This window comes from Callithrix jacchus, chromosome 2, assembly GCF_049354715.1.
Source record: "Callithrix jacchus isolate 240 chromosome 2, calJac240_pri, whole genome shotgun sequence".
NCBI lineage: Eukaryota > Metazoa > Chordata > Mammalia > Primates > Cebidae > Callithrix > Callithrix jacchus.
Window position 1 is genome coordinate 56061337 of NC_133503.1, and position 24585 is coordinate 56085921.

General features: G+C 40.3%; 1 protein-coding gene and 1 long non-coding RNA gene across 11 annotated transcripts in view; one reads left to right on the plus strand and one right to left on the minus strand.

Annotated features, from left to right (window-relative positions):
- The window catches only part of SGCD (sarcoglycan delta), a 1112169-nt gene that overhangs the window by 1038643 nt on the left and 48941 nt on the right, over positions 1-24585 (plus strand). The gene's annotated exons all lie outside the window — the stretch shown is intronic.
- LOC144581157 (uncharacterized) overlaps positions 2080-24585 on the minus strand; it is a 178506-nt gene continuing 156000 nt past the window's right edge. The window contains exon 4 of the long non-coding RNA XR_013531688.1: positions 2080-4283. This is a non-coding gene — a long non-coding RNA (uncharacterized LOC144581157). The remainder of the gene's footprint in view (positions 4284-24585) is intronic.

Genomic DNA, 24585 nt, shown 5'->3' on the forward strand with positions numbered 1-24585 from the left:
TTAAAGGAAAGGGGTACCCATTCAGACCCCAAGAAAGTGTTCTTGGATCTCATGCAAGAAAGAATTCAGGTCAAGTCCATAGACTAAAGTGAAAGCAAATTTATTAAGAAGGTAGAGGGATAAAAGAATGGCTACTCCACAGAGCAGCCCTGAGGACTGCTGGTTTTTATGATTATTTCTTGATTATATGCTTAACAAGGGGTAGATTGTTCATGCCTCCCCTTTTTAGACCTAATAGGGTACTTCCTGATGTTGCCATGGCATTTGTAAACTATCATAATGCTGGTGGGAGTGCAGCAGTGAGGCCAAGCAGAGGTCACTTTCATCACCATCTTGGTTTTGGTGGGTTTTGGCTGGCATCTTTACTGCAACCTGTTTTATTAGCAAGGTCTTTATGACCTCTATCTGGTGCCAACCTCCCATCTCATCCTGTGACTTAGAATGCCTTAACTGTCTGGGAACAGGTTTCAGCCTTATTTTACCCAGCCCCTATTCAAGATGGAGTTGCTCTGGTTTAAACACCTCAGAGACAGGACAGTCTAATATATTACCCTGGCCAGTTGTTCCAGGTTGGAGTAAAGTATGCTGCAGGCTTGGCCGAGATTTGGAAAACATTTTTAAATGAGCTGTTGATATAGAGAGTGCTGTGGCAGTCACGGAACACTGTCTTCATTTTATGAAGTCATATTCAAAAAATTAAAGTTTATTTTCCCAAACAAGGTAATGTTTCCATTTAACTATACCAATAGACTTTTCTATTAGGTAGGAAGCATTGTTTGCAAATATTAGAAACTAGACAGATGTGCGTTAAGAAAAAGGAGAGAGAAATATATAAGCTTGCCAGGTTTCTCACTGAATCCAAGGACCAGCATCTAGTTTCTCAGCAAACACTAGAGGCAAGGCCTGGGCTCAACTCCATCTCCTCTTTCTGCTCCATGGTTCACACAGCAGAGCAAACCCAGGTCTTTGTGGCACACCCCAAGCCCTTGTGCTCCTCCCTGCCCTTGGCTGTGCTCCACCCTTGGACTGGTGTGCCATTCCACAGGCTCCTCTTCCTTCAGAGCAGCATTTCCCAACCCCTTTTCCAGAAGAGCCTAGCTTCCCACCCACTAGCTGTCTGTCAGTCACCTCACTTTTCCTTTCATTGGACTTAAACCAATGGGAAACTGAGTTTACTTGTTACCTATCCCCCATACAGCTTCATGAGCAGCTTATTCATGTCTCTCTTCCCATTATTTAGAGAGACAAATGCTTCCCATGTGGTAGGTTCTGAATAGTCACTGAATTAATATGTAAATACACGTTCAGCTGTGAGGGATCCACCCATTCACTTTCCTATCAGGTAGAAATCCCCTATGATTAGGAGTAACTGGGCAGGTACAGGAGACTATTGTGAGTGAGAAGATACTCTTCAAAATATCCACTACCACTAGGATAGAGCAGAATTTCCCTCCCTACTCACTAATGAATGTTTGTTTGATAATTTGAGTTTATAAAATAAAGTGACAATAGACCAGTTAAAAGGAGAAAAGGTATACACATGTATTAACACATATGTGGACATGGGAGTTAAACATGAAGAATGAGACTCAAAAGAGAGTCTTTTTTTTTTTTTTTTTTTTTAGATGGAGTTTCGCGCTTGTTACCCAGGCTGGAGTGCAATGGAGCGATCTCGGCTCACCGCAACCTCCGCCTCCTGGGTTCAAGCAATTCTCCTGCCTCAGCCTCCCGAGTAGCTGGGATTACAGGCATGCGCCACCATGCCCAGCTAATTTTTTGTATTTTTAGTAGAGACGGGGTTTCACCATGTTGACCAGGATGGTCTCGATCTCTTGACCTCGTGATCCGCCCGCCTCGGCCTCCCAAAGTGCTGGGATTACAGGCTTGAGCCACCACGCCCAGCCAAAAGAGGGTCTTAGATGACTGAAGTTTTTATACCATCCTGAGGTGACCGGAAGAATAGGGACTTGGAATGTGGCAAGAAGGGGTATGGGAAGGAGAAAGGAGGAAAGGCCTGGGAGTGAAGGGGTGCTGTTGTTATACCCAAGTGAGTTAGATGGAACAGCACCACACTCTGAGTTTGAATCACAAGTCCTTTATTAATTAGCCAGCGACCGAGAGATAGCTAACGCTCAAAATTCTCTTGGCCCTGAGGAAGGGGCTGGATTCCTTTTTATACCTTGCTTAAGGTAGGGAGGGGAAACCTAGCAGAAGTAGTTTACAGAAGCAGAATAAGCACGTTAGATAAGAGGCTGGTAACTAAGAGGCAGGAGGCTCTCATGATTGTTGATTTTTTAAGGAGGGTATACACAAGCAGTTCCCATGATTGCCAATTACCAAGGGTGGTATTTTGTATTTGTCATATAATCAATCAAGGGAGGCCATTCACAATGGCAAGTGGGCTTGCCAAGCAGGCTATGGTTACAAAGGTTATATGTTTCTATAGTTCTAAATACAGCATGACCCAGCACAGTAGCAAGACCCAGGTATGCACTTAAGGGAGGAGTAGCAGAGCTCAAGATGGAGTCTGTCTGGCTCTCAGCAAAATGGAGTCTGTCTGGCACAGGGTAGGTTAGCACACTGTTAGGCAGGTGAAACCTCTCAGGTAGCAGCTCTCAGAAGGAACAGACAGGAGCTTGTGAAAAAAGCTTCTCTGTCAGAACCTTATATTGTCAAACTTCAGTCTCCTTTTCCTGTGAGTTAATTTTTCCTAGATCCAGATAAGAGGTCCTCAGAGAAAGTCTGTTTGCACGTGTTGTTTACTTCATTTTACTAATGTGGATTTCCTCTACAGCTGCAAATCTCCCCCATGAAAGGGCAGCTTTTCAGAGCTACTTTTGTGATCTGCAGCCCTTCAGAATAGGCATCTCAAAATATGCCAAAGAAGTGTACCTTGAAGTGAGATATTCTGGTTTCTTTCAGCTATGTTAGCCAACTTCTAGTATTTGCCCAACTAAACAAGATGTGCATTACACAGTGGCCTTGGCTTTGAACTGCTTAATCCTAATCCAATCAGTGAATGCACCAGCTCAAAGCTAATTTTGCCATTCATAGAGGATCCCAGCGTGAGTCCCAATTATGTCAAATAAGTGCCCTAGTTTCCTATTTACTCCAACATATATGAAAGGAATTGCAAACTATAAGCTTGGGATTAATATTTATAGTTGACTCTCATTATTCACAAATTCCATACTTGTGAATTTTCATTTTTCTAAATTTTATTTGTAACCCAGAATCAATATTCACTATGTTTACACATCTATTTATGAACCTGTGTAGAGCAGTAAGAAATTGGAGTCATTCAACATACACACTCCCAGCTGAGGTTGAACTAGGTGAATTTCTGCCACCTTATTTCAGGTCTCTTATTGTAAACACGCATCTTTGTTTGTGGTCTACTGATTGCCACATTTTTTGCATTTTTCTACTTAGATTTTGCTGTTCAAAATGGCCCACACCTGTAGTCCTGAAGCGCTGTCTCGTGTTTCCAAGGACAAAAAGGCTGATATGTTCTTTATAGAGAAAATATGTGTTAGATAAGCTTCATCCAACATGAGGTACAGTCCTGTTGGCTGTGAGATCAATATTAATAAATCAACACTATTTATTAAATAAGATGTCTTTAAACAGAAACACGCATAAAACAAAGTTATGTATTGATCAGTTGACAAAAATGTCCTGTCCAGAGGCTCATAGAAACCTCAGTCTGTGTTTCCCCTAGAAGCAGTGGCTCAAAGGAACAAGGACTCAGTACCCACGATTCCAGCATTCAAAGTGACTTGATAGAACCTAACTGTTGTGATTAATGAGAATTGATTGGATGTGTTAATCCAGTGAAACTTAGTTCAAGGGATTTTCATACCTGTTTTTATTTACTACATCATGTAGATCTCAGTTGAAGCATATCTTTTTCTCAAAACAAGCCATTCAGAACACAAATCTTTTATTTAAAAAACTATGTGCATCCTTTCAAAGAATCATGTTTTTCTTCACCGCCTGTCTGAGTTGATCCCAGGCCATTGGTGTGAGGTTTGTGGGAACTGCATATACATATCCATAAATACTAGGAGTGCCAGCACTGTTCTGCTGTTGACTGGAGAGAGAGAGATTGTATTTCTTATAGTTCACTGTTGACAGGCTCAGGAAAAGGCTCATTGAGCCATGAAAGTTGACATTTGGCCCAATTCATTCCACCTCCAGAGTAGCAAAGCTGCAGGAAAGCATCTTCCATTCTTTCTAACACGTCTGGTCAGTCATCATATGGCTTGCCACTTGTCTTGGTCCTAAAATTAATTAAGAAATAATAATGGAAAGGAGGAGGTAGGAAATAGGTAAGATGAATAATGAAGACTAAGTTCAATGCAATTATTGTAAATTGACTCTAGAATAAATGGAAAGGACAGGAGATGATAGCCTTTAAGGCTGGTGGAAACTAATCAGCAAAGGGTAATTTGGTTGCTGAAGTTGGGCTTCAAACTCAACGAGGAGTATGCAGGGCACAACTGAAAAGAAAGGTGGACTTGTTACATTTGCACATTTAGGGTTTCCAAATGGTCTTTTTTGGTTGGCCTTGGTTTGCTCATTATACTGGCTTTCCCCCATCCTGAGTGAGTAATCCATATTGCCATTTCATCATCATCAATGTTTTCTTCATTCAATGTGCATTTACCTGGAGCTGTTATGAGTTGCCAGACAAGATGAGAGTGGGAGATGCTATACTGTGTAAAGTTTAAGTGTTTGGACTGTAATTCAAGAGTGCCTGGGTTTGAATTGCAGCTTGCCACTTATATTAACTATGTCATTTTAGTCTGGTTAATTAACCTTCCTGGGCCTCAATTTCCACAACTGTGAAGCACAGATAACACCAGGAACCCCCTCCCCTCCCCAATCCCCTGCTGCCAAAAGGCTGTTGTGAGGATTAGAGATCATCCCCATATTGATGTTCTGTGCAGAGCCTGGCACAGAGCAAGTACTTGTCTGAGAAACAGAAGAGTGTCCATTGTGCCAGGGTGTCCTTAGAAAGAAAGAATGGTGCAAGACAAGGTAAGCAGGCCAGAACCCTGCAGGGCCCCACCGGGAGTCAAGGCAAAGATGTTTAAACAAATTCTTAAATCCCTTCACATAGTTTGAAGCAGGGCACTGACAATGTTGTTTGCAAGAAAAGAACGTATATTGCAGAAGTTATATTTAGTATAAATGATTTTTTTAACTAGAAAAATTTGCAAGACAGCCTTAATACTCTACTTCTCTTCAATCGGATTAGCCTCTGAGCTACCCCACAGTATTTCTAAATAACCTGACATAAAATCTGCTGGGACACACTAACTTTGATGCTGATGATGAAAGCACCAGTGAAAAAAGCATTAACAAGTGACATCCATGACAAGCTTACCCGTGTCAGGTTCACAGGCATTATTTTATTCAAACCTCACCACTACCTACCACTGTCTTTTTACCCCATTTTATGGATGAGGAACTGAGGCTAGAAATCTCACAACTAGAAAGCACCTGGATTTACACTGCATATGTTGGGCTCCAGGGCTCGCTGGTTTCTCACTGATTTCCAGAGGGGACTTGGATGTGATGGAGACACATCCAAGTCCCCTCTGGTCTGACCTTGAGGTCAGACCAGCTGTCTTAGCTCTGCCTCTTGCCTCTATGCCCTCAGTTTTCCTATTTGAAAAATGTGCATAATATCCCCTACTTCAGAGTGGTTTTAAGGAATCACTATATATGAAACAGTTATCATAGTGCCAGACATACAGTAACCACTCGTTAAATGTTCTGCTACGGTCATTGTTTTGCCATGTTGCTAGTTCACTGTTGCGTTCCCTGGGTCAAATGCATAGGATTGGAATGCTTTGTTTCCTTAAAAGGCTCCTCCTTCCCATTAACAAGCTCCCTTGTCTCTGAGACAGCATACCACACATGATAGAAACACCGTCTATCCCCTGTAAAGGACTGCTTATGTCATTTACACATCTGTTTGTCCTCTCTTGATGGGGATGGAACAGGGAAGCTCTCTGTGTACACATTCAGGAAGCTAAGCCCCAATTCTTTCTAAACTAGTTTCTCCGTATTATGCATTTTAATTAAACCTTTCAAGGTTTAATTAGGAAACAACATGAGTCATCTTTGTTTCTGAAAATGTATTTATGGTTTGGCTAATTATGTAGTGAGGTTTAATATGATTTCTCCTCATGTGTGAAATTAATACATTGAATATTTTTAAAAGGAAAACATCTAAAGCATTTACCTGGGCACCAGATGGAGAGCAAATAAACCGTTCAAAGGAGTTCCTCTGAAAGTAATGCTAAGAAAAGCTGTGCTGTTTTAACCGGCTCGCTTTACATGGGGTGCCTCAGAGAGAGAGAAACACTGTCTCTTTACCAATACATCTAAGCATGCAGTCTTTAGTGCCACTGCATTGCTTGGAAATAAGATCTAGATTTCATTGCAAAGTGCTTAGCTCTAATACTGACTCCCACCCAAATCCTGAATGCTCTTCTCCGGCTGCATCCTACTCTGTCATTCTTCAAAACTACGAGGCTCTTTCATGCCTTGGTAGCCTTGTACATTGTGTGTTTCTCCCCGCATTGCCTTGTCTCATAATTTTTGGAGAAATTTATCTGCATTTGTATTAATAGTGTCTTTATTTTCTGTATTCTGATGCTTTAGCGTCATGGGGGAACTGCTGATTCTGGAGGAACTGCCTTTTGCAGGGTAGTGAATTCCTAGCCATAGCAAACAGCTGCCTACCTGCAAGCCTTCCTCTTTCATATGCAAAACCAGGTAATCCAGGGAACATATCCAACCACTTCCATGATCAGGTGCTTACTTTCTGGACCACTATCTCCCTCCGCTAATCACTCCAGGGTGAGGTCCCAAAATAACTGGGGACAGCTTCTCCATGCAATGCCAGTGAAAAAAATCCCTCAAACTAGCCAATCCTAAGCTTGCTTACTGTGTTCTTTGCTTGGTGTCTCCATGGAACCCACAATAGAGGCTCCTGCCCACATTTTCCTCAGACTCCCTTTGCCTCCTAACCAACCCCAGGACTTCCCCATGTGCCCCCTCTTGAGTGGCATAATATGTCTCTGCCTCTAGGAATCTGTAGGTGTAAGCTTCTTCCATCCTGACAGTCATTTCAGTGTCTGCCTATTTTAACTATAATTAAGATTTGTCATAATTGGGTATGGTAAAACATCAAAAGCCACTTTTCTGTGTCAGTTTCCCCGTTTCTCTTGCGAAGATGCTTACTGTTTGCAAGCTGCATTGTAACAGAAACATGTCTGTCTTCCTCATTAGACTAAGCTTTCCTAAATTCCATGCCATGGTTGTCTCTGAATTCCCAATATTTAGCATGAGGCCTGGCGTAAGTATGTATGCAGTACACATAAGGGAAAAGTGAGTGAAATGAAAATAACACAGCTACTCAAGCGGAATCCATTAGTAGTGGATGAGTCAGGAAATAGAAAGGTATGAATGTTTCTCTAATTCTCCCAATATGAATGGGCACTGTAACTTGTTGGTTCAAAGCACAGGTCCCTCAATTTCAACTATGCCATGTCCCAACTATTGGCTTTGAAAAACGTATTTCTTCTCAAAGTGCTTTGGGTTTTTTTTATATTAAATATAGGGATAATAGGCCAGGGTCAGTGGCTCATACCTGTAATTCCAGCAATTTGGAAGGCTGAGGTGGGTGGATCACTGGAGCCCAGAAGTTCGACACCAGCCTGATCAACATAGCAAGACCCAGTCTCATAAAAAGAAAAAATTATTCTTTTTAAACAGGGATAATAATTGTATCTATCTCCAAGTGCTTAAAAAATTAAATGGGCTTGGTGGCTCATACCTATAAACCCCACCTCAAAAAAAGGACACACACACACACATATACACACACATACATATACATGCATACACATATATGCATATATACCTACATACACATATATACCTATATATACATATATATACATGTATACATATATGCATATATATTCACATGCATACATCTACACATAGACATATAGACATATAGCTATATGTATATATACATACATATACATATACACATATATACATACATATACAATCATATACATATACACATATGCATATATACACATACCTATACACACATCTACACATATACATACATATGCATATGCATATACACATGTATACATACACATACATACACATATATACATAAAGACAAAAAGAAAGAAGGCCACAGGTCTTTTCACAAGCTCATGGCTCTGCCTATAATACTCTTTTGTGCCCTTTCTTTACTGTCTAACCCCTCCTTACCCTTGATGTCACAGCCCAAGGGCTACTTCATTAGGGAAAATTTCTCTTATGTTTATGTATAAAAATATGCACACCCACACAAAGAGAGAGGCAGAAGGTGGGGAAAATCGAAAAAGATTTTTAAAAATTGGATCACACAGTTGTAGAGGATTGGCACACCCAAAATTTTCAGGGTAGGCCAGCAAGTGGAGACCTGGGTAAAGGTTGCACTCTTTTGCCAAAAGACTGCCTTTAGACACAATTTTTGCTCTTCCAGGGAGGTCAGTCTTGAGAATTCAGACTTCCAACTAATTGGATGAGGTCCACCCACATTATGGAACTTGTCTGCTTTACTTAAAGTCCACTGATAAAAATGTTAGTCTCATATTTTATATGCACAGAAACATATAGAAGAATGTTTGACCAAATATCTGGACACCATGACCTAGCCAACTTTACGCATATAATTAACCATTAGAGATTGTAACCTGGATAAGGGTGAGATTCAGTTTAATATGGCTAACTGCTTAATCTAGCACATTAATAATTACTTTTCAAGAGAACATATAGCGCTGTAGAGTGCATACCTAAATGTGCAGACCACGGTGGATGTTGTTACACTACACAATGAAAATTTAGGAAACAGCCAAGACCCAGCAATTTAAATGGCTGGTCATATGACGGAAGAAATTTCCCAGAACATGCACTAGTGAAGGTCTGTAAGAGGTGATGAGTCGAGGGAACCAACAAGGTGACCCTTTTGCCTAGGTCCTAAGCACAGAGGGTGACAGCAGTCAAAGGGACTTTTTTGCTAGCTGTCAGTTTTTGTTTCCAAACCCCAGTATAAACTTTAATAAACAGAGCTGGATCACACCTTTGGGTCACAAGGATTAGACAGTTCTCCTGGATCTCCTTTTACCAAAGTCCAACCCAGAGAAACACTCTCCAACAGAGGCCCACCTCAGATGTCTTACTGCTCCTTCCAAGTGCATGGCTCCTACCCTGGTAGTCCCAGAAGCTCCACTCCCCCTGCCTTCTCTACAGGAGGGAATGAGGACTGGCAGAACTTTCAGATGCCACAAGGAACCTAAAGAGACTGTGTTTGTGTCCCTTACTTTTTATCTAAGTGTTGCAATGAATAGTCACTGAGCATTAATTCAACAAATGTATCTTGAGCACCAATTATGGGAAAGGAGATGCAACAGACCATATAACTAATAAACAAAGGTCAGGCAAGAATCAATATTAGGGAGAAAAAAGTAGGAGCAGCAGGAAGGTGAGCATCTGGGGAGGATTCTGTTACAAAGGGGTGTTCAGGGAAGACCTTTCAAATCAGCTGCCATTTGCACAAACACCTGAAGGGAGTGAGCCAAGTATATAGTTGGGCAAATGTGTTTGTGCAGAGGCCCTGAGGATGGATCATGCTTTGCATGTTCAGGGAAGAACATAATAACTGATGTAACTAGAATGGCATAAACAAGGGAGAGAATATTCAGACAGGAGGGTGGAGAAGTAGCAAGGAGCCAGATGCTGTGAAGCATTCTGGATGTGTAAAGACTGGACCTCTTGCCCTGTCTGAGGTGGCTACTCCCCATGGGTTTTGAGCAAAGGCCTGAAATCAGGGTCATGAAGAATCAATGTGTACCCAGCAGAGGGCCCATAGTCTGAAACAAAAGGCAATCTCCCAAAGAAAGCCTTGTTTATTTTCGAATTCACTCAAAGTTCCCTATTGCTCATAAAGTTTCCTTTGTAAGGATTATTACAATGGTCCAGATGTGCCACATTTATTAAATTCTGGCCTCTGTGGGGAAAAATAGCTATGGAAGCAGGGAGGAAAGCCAAGACCAGTTAAAGAGGCTTTTGCAAAACCCAGAGAAGATATGATGGTGGTGTGGACTAGGATGGTAGCAGTAGACATTTTGAAAAGTACTTCGATTTTGAATATATATTGAATGCAGAGATAACGGGATTCTCTGACATATTAGTATGTGGATGTAAGAGAAAAGAATCAGTGATAGCCTCAGTGATTGTAGCCTGAGCAACTGGAAAATGAGGCTGCATACTGCAGAATGGGGAAGGCAGCAGGCAGGGCCTAGTTTAAAGTTTAGTGTCTATGTTTTAAGTTTGAGATGTTTTAAGTTGGAAATACAGATTAAAAAAATGGGCAGTTGGATATACAAATCTGGAGTTCAGAGCAGAAGATGTCAGTATAGGAGTAATCTGTGTAGAGATGGTAACCACGGCAGGATACTGCCTAGATCACCTAGGAAGTGAGTGTTAATTAAGGTCAGGAAGCTGAGGAGGAATCAGTATATAACTCTAATAAAGAAGTGCCTGTGACGTAAGAGGAGAACTGAAAGAGACATTCCAGAAGCCCAGTGTTGATAGTTTCAAGAAGGAAGGAACAATAAATGGTGTCAGATGCTGCTGGGAGATTGACTAATGAAACTGGCACTGGACCATTCAATTTTTCCCATCATGGAAATAAAGAGGGAAAAAATAAATATTTAAAATAGTTTTGATATCAAAAGGAGAGAAATGAGGCAGTAGCTGAAGGGGTGTTTGGGATCAGTGGATCTAATGGAGAATAGCTGTATGCTGATCAGAGTGATGCAAGAGAGAAAGGAAAACTGATGATACAGAAGAGAAGAGAGATTAGCAAGATGGAATACCCAAGCTGGGGAGAGAAGACCCAGAGCTGAAGCAAGGGCTGAAGCCTAGCAGCATGAAGAGTCCCGGCAGACACAAGCTGAGGACGGATGCAGAGTGAGTGGTTGCTGGGAATATTTGGGAGTCCTCTTCTGATGGTTGTCTTTTTCTTAGTGAAACAGGAAGCAAGGTCATTAGCAAAGAAAAGGAAGACTCATGTCTTTATCACTTTCTCTTTTGATTCCAATGTCTCCCAAGTAGACTCTCAAAGAACCAGAGCAATTGATTACAAAAGTACTTCACACCTGAAAAACAGGCATGATCAATCATAGAAATAATTATTATTTCTTGAATGACTGCATGATGTTGGTAAGCCTTGAGTGCCCTATTGTTTATTCCTAGAGTGAAATCATTTTTTGCTGGCAAAGTAATTTAGGAAGGAACGCCATTCTGCTAACTCTGAAGCCCACAGGGTAGTCGATTCTCATTCTGCCTTCTCCTTGTCCCTTTTTAATGAAGTAGATCAAATTAGCCTCTCCTCTCAAATTGTGTCCTTCAGTACTGAAAGCTCTGGAGAAAAAACACACCAAAAAAACAGAGTAGCAAAGACAAATTCTGTGGATGGAGGGAACAGAACAGAGAAGATAATCTGAGCAGGCAAGACCAAGTTTATTTTTTTAGCAGACATATCAGGAAAGAAAGCTGAGAACACTCACACATTAATGATTTTTATATTGTCACAACTATAATCAAAGCCCTGATGACAGAGTTGTCATAAAGTCTGCATAGCCACTACTCTTGGCTTGGGTTTACTGTGTATCCTGGGCTACTGGTTCAGAATTCACCACCATAAATTCTTCCATGGCTGTTCAAGCTCCCCTTATCATACTGTGTTTTAGTCTCTCCCCAAGCCTAAAATACAACATGTACTTTGCACCAAATATAGAGTCTCGGAGAAGGAAGCTTGGCGTTTATCTTATCCAATGCTTCTTCCAGTCCCAGAATTATTCTTATAAATTCCCTGGCAGCCAGCCATTTGGACTTTATAAAAACAGCCTCAGCTATAGGTCAACCATTCCACTTAAGGGATGTTTTGCATTGTAACAAGGTGAAATCTCTCTCTTCTAACTTTTGAATCTCTGACTCCCTGGGCCCACACAAGACAAACACATCCTATCATCTTTTTTAGGGGCCCCAGCGCCATCTTTCCTCATCTTGCCTACAGAAGGTACAGTCACTTTCTGAACCACAAATATGTCCTCATTCAGGGTAAAAGCTTTTTGTCTAATCTTTGCCTGCTAGTAAATTAGACATTAAAGTAAATGAATATAACTACTGGAAGTGAAGTTCTGAGTAATCCTTTGCCTAGAGAGGGTTAAAAGTTTCTGTAATGCCAGCTCTGCCAAATTTAATGGAAAGGTTAGAACTGGATGAAATTATACTTTAAAGGATATTTCTGCTGGGATTACAAGATATGAAAGGGAAGGAGCACCAGGTTATCTGAGATTGAAAGGTAAAATGAGGGAGAGTCACTCACCCATATCCCATTGAACTGTCACCTCAGTCCTGCTCCTGAACATCTTTCTTCTGTCACAAATTCATTCAGTGGCTACAGGCTTCCATCTTTGAACTAGGTGCCAGGGTTTCAACAGTAAGGATTCTTTCACTTACTCACTCAACACCTATTTATTATGGACCTAAATGTTGTCAGAATCATCCTACCAATGGGATTAGCAGTGAATAAAACAATAGGAAAAAAACCTTCCTCTCTTTGTGCAGTTAATATTCTAGTGAGGAAAATAAATGAATCAAATAATCCCACAAATATATGCAAAATCACAGCAGTTAACAATGCTATGAAGGGAAGATTCAGGATGCTACAAGAGCAGGTAATAGGAGGAACCTGAGCTAGTGCAAATGATAAGGAAAGCCTCCCCTGAGGGAGTGATGCTTGATTTGGGCTCTTGAGGATGAGCAAAAGGGCTGACATGGGAGTGGCATATGTGAGGGCTGAAAGGAAGGCAGGATCAAGATCAGAGATCAGAGATAGGGAAAATCTATACAACATAGGGTTTGTGGGCCATGTTAAGATTTTTCACTTTTTAGCAGGTGAGCAGTGAGAATCCATGGAAGTGCTTTAAGCCAAGTGTGTGTTTATGTGTATGCATACATGCATAATATAAGCAAATATATAAGAGATCACTCTTTCTGCAATGTAGAGAGTGGATGGGAAGTGAACGTGGTGAAAATAGAGTTAGGAAACAATTGTCATGTTCCAGAGGAGAGATGGCAATAATAATTGGATCAAGGCGATAGCAGTGTGTGTAAAAACACAGTGACAGATTTGTAGGAGTTTGAGGAGATAAACTTAAATCATGGTGATTTGAATCTGGGAGGCAAGGGAGAGCACGATGACCATAGAAATTCCTCACTAGGCCTGCCACGTGCACATTTTGGTCATCTGGCATGGAAGATACTGCACTACCCCAGGGTAGGCACTGGGCATTGTTGGTTTAATGTGATGTTCACATAGGACACCTAGTCACTGTTATGTAACTTCTGGACAATGGAGCAAGATGTAACTGTGGCATAAGAAAATATAAGTAGATATTATTCTTCTGATTTGGCTTTCTAAAGACATACTGTGGTTGTTGTTTACAAGTATGTAAGTTAATTGTGCTAGTTTCAGAATGATGTGTTTAAGGGGTATAGGTATCTGTACGACTCCAGTTAGGTCTTACTGCAAACTACCAAGACCACACACTGAACAGACATGATCCCCTAGGTGTCAATCCACGCTCATCTTGAGAAATTTGATAAATTTCTCTTCTTAAATATCCTCCAGCTTGAGATCTCTTACTTTGCTGAGAATATGTTTTTTGTACTTATGGCAGTAAAATATAACTTAAGATGCTTTGATGGTGGTGAAACAAAATGGACACCCCAGCCCTAGCCAGAGTGACCAACAGAGACTGGCCAGTTCCACACTCTTGCCCCAGGTAAAATACCCTACCAGCCCATTTCTAACTATCTCAGTCCAGGGACTCTGTCCACTGCCTGCTCAGCAGGGGTTGTAGGAACAAAATTTCTCAGAAAGGGCATTGGCAGGCCTGACAAATTGACTAACGTGTCTGCACACAATATAATAAATGATCTTCCCCTCTTTGAAGAAAAAAACACTTTCTGCTTTCTAATCAACAACTCTTAATTATCTTTATGGTTATCTATTTGTACATCCATATTTCTTCTTGGTTGATTATTACTCTTATGCTTTCCGTCGACTGTATTTTCTGTCACTTTCTAGTATAGGATATTAAGATTTCCTTTCTGAAATTCTAGTCATCTCCCAGGCATTTTACACTTCTCAATTGCATTTATGTCACTGTTTGATCTTGTTTTCTAAGTTATTATCTTCATGCAATCCATCTCTAAGATGGTCTTCTGAAACATTCTGAAATTTCTGAAATATTTCAGAGCTATTTCTATCCTTGTATTATTTTCAAAGCCTTGCCTATTATAATATTATGAAAAGGGTTAGCCTCAGACCCTAATAAAACTGCCCCCAAGAATGTTTGTCTCTCCTGAAAACAGCACAGGCACCTGGAGGTGGTGAAAACCTAACCCCTTAGTGACTTCCCTGCTCCTTGTCCTGTGTCATCAGACTTAATAAGACATGAATCTGCTTGTCATCTCTCTGTTCATTAACCTCTACCCTACGTAAGTACTTTCTAACTTGTGTACCCACTCTGCAATATTTTCTTTGTCCTGAAGCCAGATGGTCTCTCTAAACAGTCTTACCATGCCTACCATATAATTCACTGCTTAATTGCCTTTAAAGGAAAGATCCCATACTCCTTTCTTCACCAGATCTTAATGACCTATTCATCCCTCTTTAGCTCATCTTCACCCCTCTTCTTCTCTTTGTAATTATCAAACTCCTTATGCTTTTTCTGCCTGAAGAAGTCTCTTTTCTATATCCTGTTTCCTTTTACTTAAGTCTCCCTCCTCAAGTGCAGGTTAGTGCCCTCCCTGCAAGGCCTAGCTCAGATTCTTTATCTCATTCTAATTCTCTTACAATAATTGCTTTTTGATATATTTCAATTGTCAGGTTTACAGGCTTGTCTTCCACAGAGAGGAAGTATAATCAGTGCTGATGTTAGGGCCAGAATGGTAGGGTTCAAAACCAAGTTTTTCTGCTACATAGCCATGTGATTCCGGGCAAGTTACTTAACCTCTCTGTGCCTCAGATTTCTTGATATAAAACAGGGATAGTAATAGAATCTGTTAAGCAGCACATCAGTATATTCTCTGTATTTAGTACTATGGTAACACGTAACCAAGCCTCAAAAAATATCTATAGAATAGTATTCAAAAAATATCTATAGAAGTGTTCAAAATTAAGGTTATCTTTTTTTTATTGTACTTTAGGTTCTGGGGTACATGTGAAGAATATGGAGGATTGTTGCATAGGTACATATGTGGCAATGTGGTTTGCTGCCTCCATCCCCTGGTCACCTATATCTGACATTTCTCCCCATGTTATCCCTCCCCAACTCCCTGCTCCCCACTGTCCCTCCCTTATTCCCCTCAACAGACCCCACTGTGTGATGCTCCCCTCCCTGAGTTCATATGTTCTCATTGTTCAATACCCACCTATAGGTGAGAACATGTGGTGTTTGATTTTCTGGTCATGTGTCAGTTCGCGGAGAATGATGGTTTCCAGGTTCATCCATGTCCCTACAAAGGACAGGAATTCATTGTTTTTTATGGCTACATAGTATACAATGGTGTATATGTGCCACATTTTCCCTGTCCAGTCTATCATTGATGAGCATTTGGGTTGGTTCCAGGTCTTTGCTATTGTAAACAGTGCCACAATGAACATACATGTGCATGTGTCTTTATAATAGAATCATTTATACTCCTTTTAATATATATTCAGTAATAGGATTGCTGAGTCAAATGGAATTTCTATTTCTAGGTCCCTGAGGAATCACCACACTGTCTTCCACCATGATTGAACAAATTTACACTCCCACCAACAGTATAAAACTGTTCCTATTTCTCCATATCCTCTCCAGCTGCCTGGCTCCAGATTTTTTAATAATCACCATTCTAACTGGCATGAGACGGTATCTCAATGTGGTTTTGATTTGTCTTCCTCTAATGAACAGTGATGATGAGCATATTTTCATAAGTTTGTTGGCCTCACAAATGTCTTCTTTTCAAAAGAAGACATATCCTTTGCCCCCTTTTCAATGGTTTTTTTTTTTTCTTATAAATCTATTTTAGTTTTTTGTAGATTCTGGATATTAGCTATTTGTCAGATGGGTAGATTGCAAAAATTTTTTCCCATTCTGTTGGTTGCCAGTTTGCTCTAATGATTGTTTCTTTTGCCATCAAAAACTCTGGAGTTTAATTAGATCCCATTTCTGTATTTTGGCTTTTGTTGCCAATGCTTTTGGTGTTTTAGTCATGAAGTTGTCACCTATGCCTATGTCCTGAATGGTTTTGCCTAGGTTTTCTTCTAGGGTTTTTATGGTGTTAGTTCTTATCTTTAAATCTTGAATCCATCTGCAGTTAATTTTAGTGTAGGCATCATGAAGAAGTCCAGTTTCTGCTTTCTGCACCTGGATAGCCAGTTTCCCCAACATCATTTATTAAACAGGAAATCCTTTCCCCATTGCTTGTTTTTTGAAGTTTGTCAAAGATCAGATGGTTGTAGATGTGTAGCATTGCCTCCAAGGCCTCTGTTCTGTTCCATGCTGTTTTGATTACTGTACCCTTGCAGTATACTTTGAAGTCAAGTAGAGTGATCCCTCTGGCTTTGTTCTTTTTGCTTAGAATTGACTTGGCTATGCAGGCTCTCTTTTGGTTCCATAGGAAGTTTAAAGTGTTTTCTTCCAGTCCTGTGAGGAGGGTCACAGGTAGCTTGATGGGGATAACATTGAATCTATAAATTACTTTGGGCAGTATGGCCATTTTCACAGTATTGATTCTTCCTAACCATGAACATGGAATGTTTTTCCATCTGTTTGTATTGTCTATTTCCTTGAACAGTGGTTTGTAGTTCTCCTTGAAAAGGTCCTTTACACCCTTTGTTAGCTGTATTCCTAGGTATTTTATTCTCTTTACAGCAATTGTGAACGGCAGTTGGTTCTTGATTTGGCTCTCTTTAAGTCTGTTATTGGTGTATAGGAATGCTTGTGATTTCTGCACATTGATTTTGTATCCTGAGACTTTGCTGAAGTTGCTTATCAGTTTCAGGAGATTTTGGGCTGAGACGGGGTCTTCTAAATATACAATCATGTCATCTGCAAATAAAGACAATCCGACTTCCTCCTTTCCTAATTGAATACACTTTTTTTCTTTCTCTTGCCTTATTGCTCTGGCTAGAACCTCCAATACTATATCGAATAGGAGTGGTAAAAGAGGGCATCCTTGGAAGAGATCCAAGATGGCCAATTAGCAGCAGCTCAGGATTGTAGCTCCCAGTGAAAGTGCAGAGAGTGAGTGGATGCCACACTTCCAGTCAAATTTTTGTTGCCCGTGGACCAGTATATTCCCAGCAGAGGAGCCCCACGGGTTGCCAGCACAACTCTTTTAGACAGCGCGGCTGTTTTGCCAGCATCCCGGTGTGGCAGTTCTCAGTGCAAAGTATATGAGACTGGGTGCCCTTTTCGTTGGCATTTGGAGCTCTGGGAGTGCAGAGTCGCCCATTCAGCTGACTGAAAAGGGGAATGAAGCAGGGAGCCAGACCGGGAGATTCCCAGGCAGAAAAACACCACAAATCTCAACACCGCTGTTTCAGCTAGGACAGTGGGTTGCTGCAGGGGAAATTATATAGATTCTGGTGCCTTTTCAGCAGGTGACTGGAACACCTGGGAGAGAGTCAACCATTCAACTAAAAAAAAAAAAGAAGAAGAGACTCTAAGGGAGCCAGGTGATCGGGCTTGACTGGTCCCACCACCACAGAAAAAAAAAAAAAAACAGCAATTTGAAGCACTGAGGATTGAGAGTTTCACAGCAAGCACAACTGAACCCAGGAAGGTCCAGCTTTGTGTGGGAGGCATGTCCACCAATGGAAAACTAAAAAACAGAAATAACTTCATCACCAACAAGCTGGATGTCCACCCAGAGACCCAATCTGAAAGTCAGCAATTATAAAGATGACAGGTGGATAAATCCACAAAGATGGGAAGAAACCAATGCAAAAAGGCTGAAAACACCTGAAATCAGAATGTCTCTCCTCCTACAGGGGATGCAGCTCCTCATCAGCAAGGGAACAAGGCCTGATGGAGAATGAGTGTGATGAATTGACAGAATCAGGCTTCAGAAGGTGGATAATAGGAAACTTCTTTCTATGAGCTAAAAGAACATGTTCTAACCCAATGCAAAGAAACTAAGAACCTTGAAAAAAGGGTTTGATGAAATGCTAATGAGAATAGATAATTTAGAGAGGAATATAAGTGAATTAATGGAGCTGAAAAACACAAGAATTTTGCGAAGTATGCACACATTTTAGCAGTTGAATTGACCAAGCAGAAGAAAGGATATCAGAGGTTGAAGACCAACTCAATGAAATAAAATGAGAAGACAAGATTAGAGAAAAAAGGATAAAAAGGAATGAGCAAAGTCTCCAAGAAATATGGGACTATGTGAAAAGACCTAATCTACATTTTATAGGTGTACCTGAGTGTGACGAAGAGAATGAATCCAAGCTGGAAAATATTCTTTAGGATATTATCCAGGAAAACTTTCCCAACCTAGCAAGGCAGAACAATACTCAACTCCAGGTAATACAGAGAACACCACAAAGATATTCCTCAAGAAGAGCAACCCCGAGGCACATAATTGTTAGATTCACCAGGGTTGAAATGAAGGAGAAAATACTAAGGGCAGCCAGACAGAAAGGTCAGGTTACCCATAAAGGGAAGCCTATCAGACTCAGCAGATCTTGCAGCAGAAATCCTACAAGACAGAAGAGAGTGGGGGCCAATATTCAACATCCTTAAAGAAAAGAACTTCCAACCCAGAATTTCATATCCAGCCAAACTAAGCTTCATAAGTGAAGGAAAAATAATTTTTTTTTGCAAACAAGCAAGTACTCAGAGATTTCATCACCACCAGGCCTGCCTTACAAGAGCTTCTGAGAAAGCTGCTCTGCTATGTATGAAACCCTGATCCAACCCTTGTGTTGAGGGCTTTCAATAGATCTATAGATTATAAGAGTTTCTGAAAGAAGCACTACACATAGAAAGGAACAATCAGTATTAGCCATTTCAAAAACATACCAAAAGGTAAAGAGCATCACCACAATGAAGAATCTACATCAGCTAATGGGCAAAACAGCCAGCTAGCATTAAATGGCAGTATTAAACTCACCTATATCAATTAATGCTAAATTTAAATGGACTAAATACCCCAATCAAAAGACACAGACAGGCAAATTGGATAAAAAGCCAAAACCCATCTGTATGCTGCATCCAGATCCATCTCACATGCAAGGATACACAAAGACTCAAAACAAAGGGATGGAGGAAAATTTACCAAGCAAATGGAGAGCAGGAAAAAAAAGCAGGAGTTGCAATTCTCATCTCTGATAAAATAGACTTTAAAGAAACAAAGACCAAAAGAGACAAAGAAGGACATTACATAATAGTAAAAGGATCGATGTAACAAGAAAAGCTAAGGATCCTAAATATATACAGACTCAATACAGGAGCACCCAGATACATAAGGCAAGTTCTTAATAACTTACAAAGAGACTTAGACTCCCACACAATAATAGTGGGAGACTTTAACACTACATTGTCAATATTAGACTATCAATGAGACAGAAAATTAACAAGGATATCCACAACTTGAACACAGACCTGGAACAAATAAACTTAATTAATATTTTTAGAACTCTCCACTCCAAATCCACAAAATATACATTTTTCTCAGTATCACATTACACCTATTCTAAAAGTGACTACATAATTAGAAGTAAATCACTCCTCAGCAATTGCATAGCATTTCACTGGTTTAAATGAAACATTGGTTGGCTGCTTGTTTGTTATTTTCCTCCCTTATTCCTTCCTGTCTCCCTTGTAAAGCACAATTATTGGCATAAAAGAGGTTTTTAATACCCATTTTTAGACTGCATTCTAGCCTGGGCAATAGACAAGATTCCCATTCTCTCTCCCTCTTTCTCTTCCTCTTTCTTTCTCTCTTTCATTTTTTTCTTTCTTCCTCTTTCTTTCTTTTTTCTTTTTTTTTCTCTTAAAAAAAAAAAGAGAGAGAGAGAAGGCATCCTTGTCTAGTGCCAGATTTCAAAGGAAATGCTTCCAGTTTTTGTCCATTCACTATGATATTGGCTGTGGGTTTGTTGAAAATAGCTTTTATTATTTTGAGATATGTTCCTTCAATACCTAATTTATTGATAGGCTTTAGCATAAAGGGCGTTGAATTTTGTCAAAGGCCTTCTTTGCGTCGATTGAGATAATCATGTGGTTTTTTTCTTTGGTTCTCTTTATGTGGTGGATTTCATTTATAGATTTGCATATGTTGAACCAGCCTTGATTCTCTGGGATGAAACCTACTTGATTGTGATGAATAAGCTTTTTGATGTGCTGTTGCAATCACTTTGCCAGTATTTTATTGAAGATTTTTGCATCTATGTTCATCATGGATATTGGCCTGAAGTTTTCTTTTTTGTTGAGTCTCTGCCAGGTTTTGGTATAAGAATGATGTTAGTCTCATAAAATTATTAGGGAAGGATTCCCTCCTTTTTTGGATTGTTTGGAATAGTTTCAGAAGGAGTGGTACCAGCTCCTGTTTGTATGTCTGCTAGAATTCAGCTGTGAACCCGTCTGAACCTGGACTTTTTTTGCTTAGTAGGCTATTAATTGATGACTCAACTTCAGCCCTTGTTATTGGTGTCTTCAGAGTTTCAACTTCTTCCTGGTTTAGGCTTGGGAGGATGCAAGTGTCCAGGAATTTATCTATTTTGTCCAGGTTTATTGGTTTATGAGCATAGAGTTGTTTCTAATAATCTCTGATGGTAGTTTGTATTTCTGTGGAATCTGTGGTGATATCCCATTTATCATTTGTTATTGCCTCTATTTGATTGTTTTATTTTCTTTTTTATTAATCTGGCTAGTGGTCTATTTTGTTGATCTTTTCAAAAAACCAGCTCCTGGATTTATTGATTTTTTAAGGTTTTTTTTTTTTTTTTTGGTGTCTCTATCTCCTTCAGTTCTGCTCTGATCTCAGTTATTTCTTGTCTTCTGCTAGCTTTTGAGATTTTTTATCTTCCTCCTCTAGCTCTTTCAATTTTGATGATAAGGTGTTGATTTTAGATCTTTCATGTAGGCATTTATGGCTATAAATAAATTTTCCTCTAGACACTGCTTTATATTTGTCCCAGAGATTCTGGTATTTTGTGTCTTCGTTCTCATTGGCTTTGACGAACATCTTTATTTCTGCCTTCATTTCATTGTTTATCCAGTCAACATTCAAGAGCCAGTTGTTCAGTTTCCATGAAATTGTGTGGTTCTGAGTTAGTTTCTTAATCCTGAGTTCTACTTTGATTGTACTGTGGTCTGAGAGACTGTTTGTTTCCATTCTTATGATTTCTGTTCTTATGCATTTGCTGAGGAGTGATTTACTTCCAATTCTGTGGTCAGTTTTAAAGTAGGTGTGATGTGGTGCTGAGAAGAATGTATATTCTGTGGATTTGGGGTGGATAGTTCCATAGATGTCTGTTAGGTTTGCTTGGTCCAGATCTGAGTTCAAGTCCGGGATATTCTTGTTATATTTCTGTCTCATTTATCTGTCTAACATTGATGGAGGAGTGTTAAAGTCTTCCCTTATTATTGTGTGGGAGTCTATGTCTCTTTTTAGGTTATTAAGAACTTGCTTTATGTATCTGGGTGCTTCTTTATTGGGTGTGTATACAATTAGGATCCTTTGCTCTTCTTGCTGCATTGATCTTTTACTATTATGTTGTGCCCTTCTTTGCTCTTTTGATCTTTGTTGGTTTAAAGTCTATTTTATCAGAGACTAGGATTGCAACTCCTGATGTTTTTTATTCTACATGTGCTTGGTAGATCTTCCTCCATCCCTTTATTTTTAGCCTATGTGTATCCTTGCACATGAGATGGGTTTCCTGGATACAGCACACTGATGGGTTTTGCTTTTATCCAATTTGCCAGTCTGTGTCTTTTGATTGGGGCATTTAGCCCATTTACATTTAAGGTTAATATTGTTATGTGTGAACTTCATCCTGCCATTTTGATGCTAGCTAGTTGTTTTGCCTGTTGGTTGATGCAGTCTCTTCATTGTATCAATGCTCTTTACTATTTGGTAAGTTTTTGGAGTGGCTGGTACTAGTTGTTCCTTTCTATGTTTAGTGCTTCTTTCAGGAGCTATTGTAAGGCAGGCCTGGGCATTATTAAATCTCTGAGCAATTGCTTGTTCATAAAGGATTTTATTTCTCCTTCACTTTTGAAGCTTAGTTTGGCTGGATATAAAATTCTAGGTTGAAAGTTTTCTTTAAGGATGTTGAATATTGGCCCCCACTCTCTTCTGGCTTGTAGGGTTTCTGCTGAGAGATCCACTGTGAGTCTGATGGGCTTTCCTTTATGGGTAACCTGACCTTTCTCTCTGGCTGCCCTTAGCATTTTTCCCTTTATTTCAACCCCAGTGAATCTGACGATTATGTGCCTTGGGGTTGCTGTTCTTGAGGAATATCTTTGTGATGTTCTCTGTGTTTCCTGGACTTGAATATTGGCCTGCATTGCTAGGTTGGGGAAGTTTTCCTGGACAATATCCTGAAGAGTGTTTTCCAGCTTGGATTCATTCTCTGCAACACAGTAGGTACACCTATCAAATGTAGATTAGGTCTTTTCACATAATCTCCCATTTCCTGGAGGCTTTGTTCATTTCCTTTTACTCTTTTTTCTCTAATCTTGCCTTCTTGTTTTATTTCACTGAGTTGATCTTCAATCTCTGATATCCTTTCTTCTGCTTGGTCAATTCGGCTATTGAAACTTATGTATGCTTCACAAAGTTCTTGTGTTATGTTTTTCCACTCCATCAATTCATTTATATTCTTCTCTAAGCTGTTTATTCTCATTAGCATTTCATCAAACCTTTTTAAAGGTTCTTACTTTCTTTGCATTGGGTTAAAACATGTTCTTTAGCTCAGAGAAGTTTGCTATTACCCACTTTCTGAAGACTGTTTCTGTCAATTCATTAGACTCACTCTCCATCCAGCCTTGTTCCCTTGCTGGTGAGGAGTGTGATCCCTTGGAGGAGGAGAGGGGTTCTGGTTTTGGGTGTTTTCATCATTTTGTGCTGGTTTCTTCCAATCTTTGTGGATTTATTTACCCGTCATTTTTGTAGTTTGTGACTTTTGGATGGGGTCTCTGAGTGGATATCCTTTTTGTTGATGATGAAGTTATTTCTTTATTTTTTACTTTTCCTTCTAACAGGCCCCTCTGCTGTAGTACTGCTGGAGGTCCACTCCAGACCCTACTTGCCTGGGGATCACCTGTAGCAGCTGCAGGACAGTAAGGGTTGCTGCCAGTTTCTTCTTCTATTATCTTTGTCCCAGAATGTCTATTATCTTTGTCCTCAGATGTCAGCCTGAGCTCTTTTTTATGAGGTGTCACTGGATATACAGGGATCAGGGAGCTGCTTAAAGAGACAATCTGTCCTTTATAGGAGCTCAAGTCCTGAGTTGTGAGCTCTGTTGTTCTGTTCCGAGCTGCTGGGCAGGTACATTTAAGTCTGCTGTAGCGGAACTCATAACCACCTTTATTTTCCCAGGTGCTCTGTCCTGGGAAGGTGTGGTTTTATTTATAAGTTCCTGACATGCTGCTCCCTTTTTTCAGAGATGCCCTGCCCAGCAGGAGGTAGCCTAGTCACAGTCTGCCAGCAGAGATGTTGCTGAGCTGCCATGGGCTCTGCCCAGTTGCCCTGTGAACTTCCTTGTGGTTTTGTTTATAGAGGTATATTTTGAACAGGCTCAGTAATGGCAGTCTGCTTCTATAGTTAGTATTGCCTCACTAATGGCAGACTGTCTCTCTAATGGCGGATTGCCTTAGTAATGGTGGACTGCCTCAGTACTGGTGGGCTGCCTTGGTAATGGTGTACAGCCTTCCCCTCACAGAATTGGACTGTACTGGGTCCAGCTATGCTTGCTGTGAAACTTTCAATCCAGAGCGTTTCAGAGTTCTGGTCTTTGTGGGGGTGGGACCTGCCGAGCCAAATCACGTGGCTCCCTGTTTCAGCCCCATTTTTTTTTTTCAGTTGAATGGGTGACTCTGTCACCCAGGTGTTCCAGGTGCCAGTTGAAATTGCACCAAGATTTGTGTGAGTTTTTGTGCAGAGACCCACTGCACCAGCAGAAACAGCCATGCTGGATACTTGTGGTGCTTTTCTACCCAGAAATCTCCTAGTCTGTGGGCAGTAAAAATTTGTTTGGAAATGCAGTGATCACTCACCCTCTGCATTCTCACTGGAAACTGCATGCCTGAGCTGTTCCTATTCAGCCATCTTGGATCATCTCCATTGAAGGTAATCTTTATTCAGGACCACTGCAATACATTCAGGGACCAATGCACCTGGAGTTTTGCAGCCACAGAACAA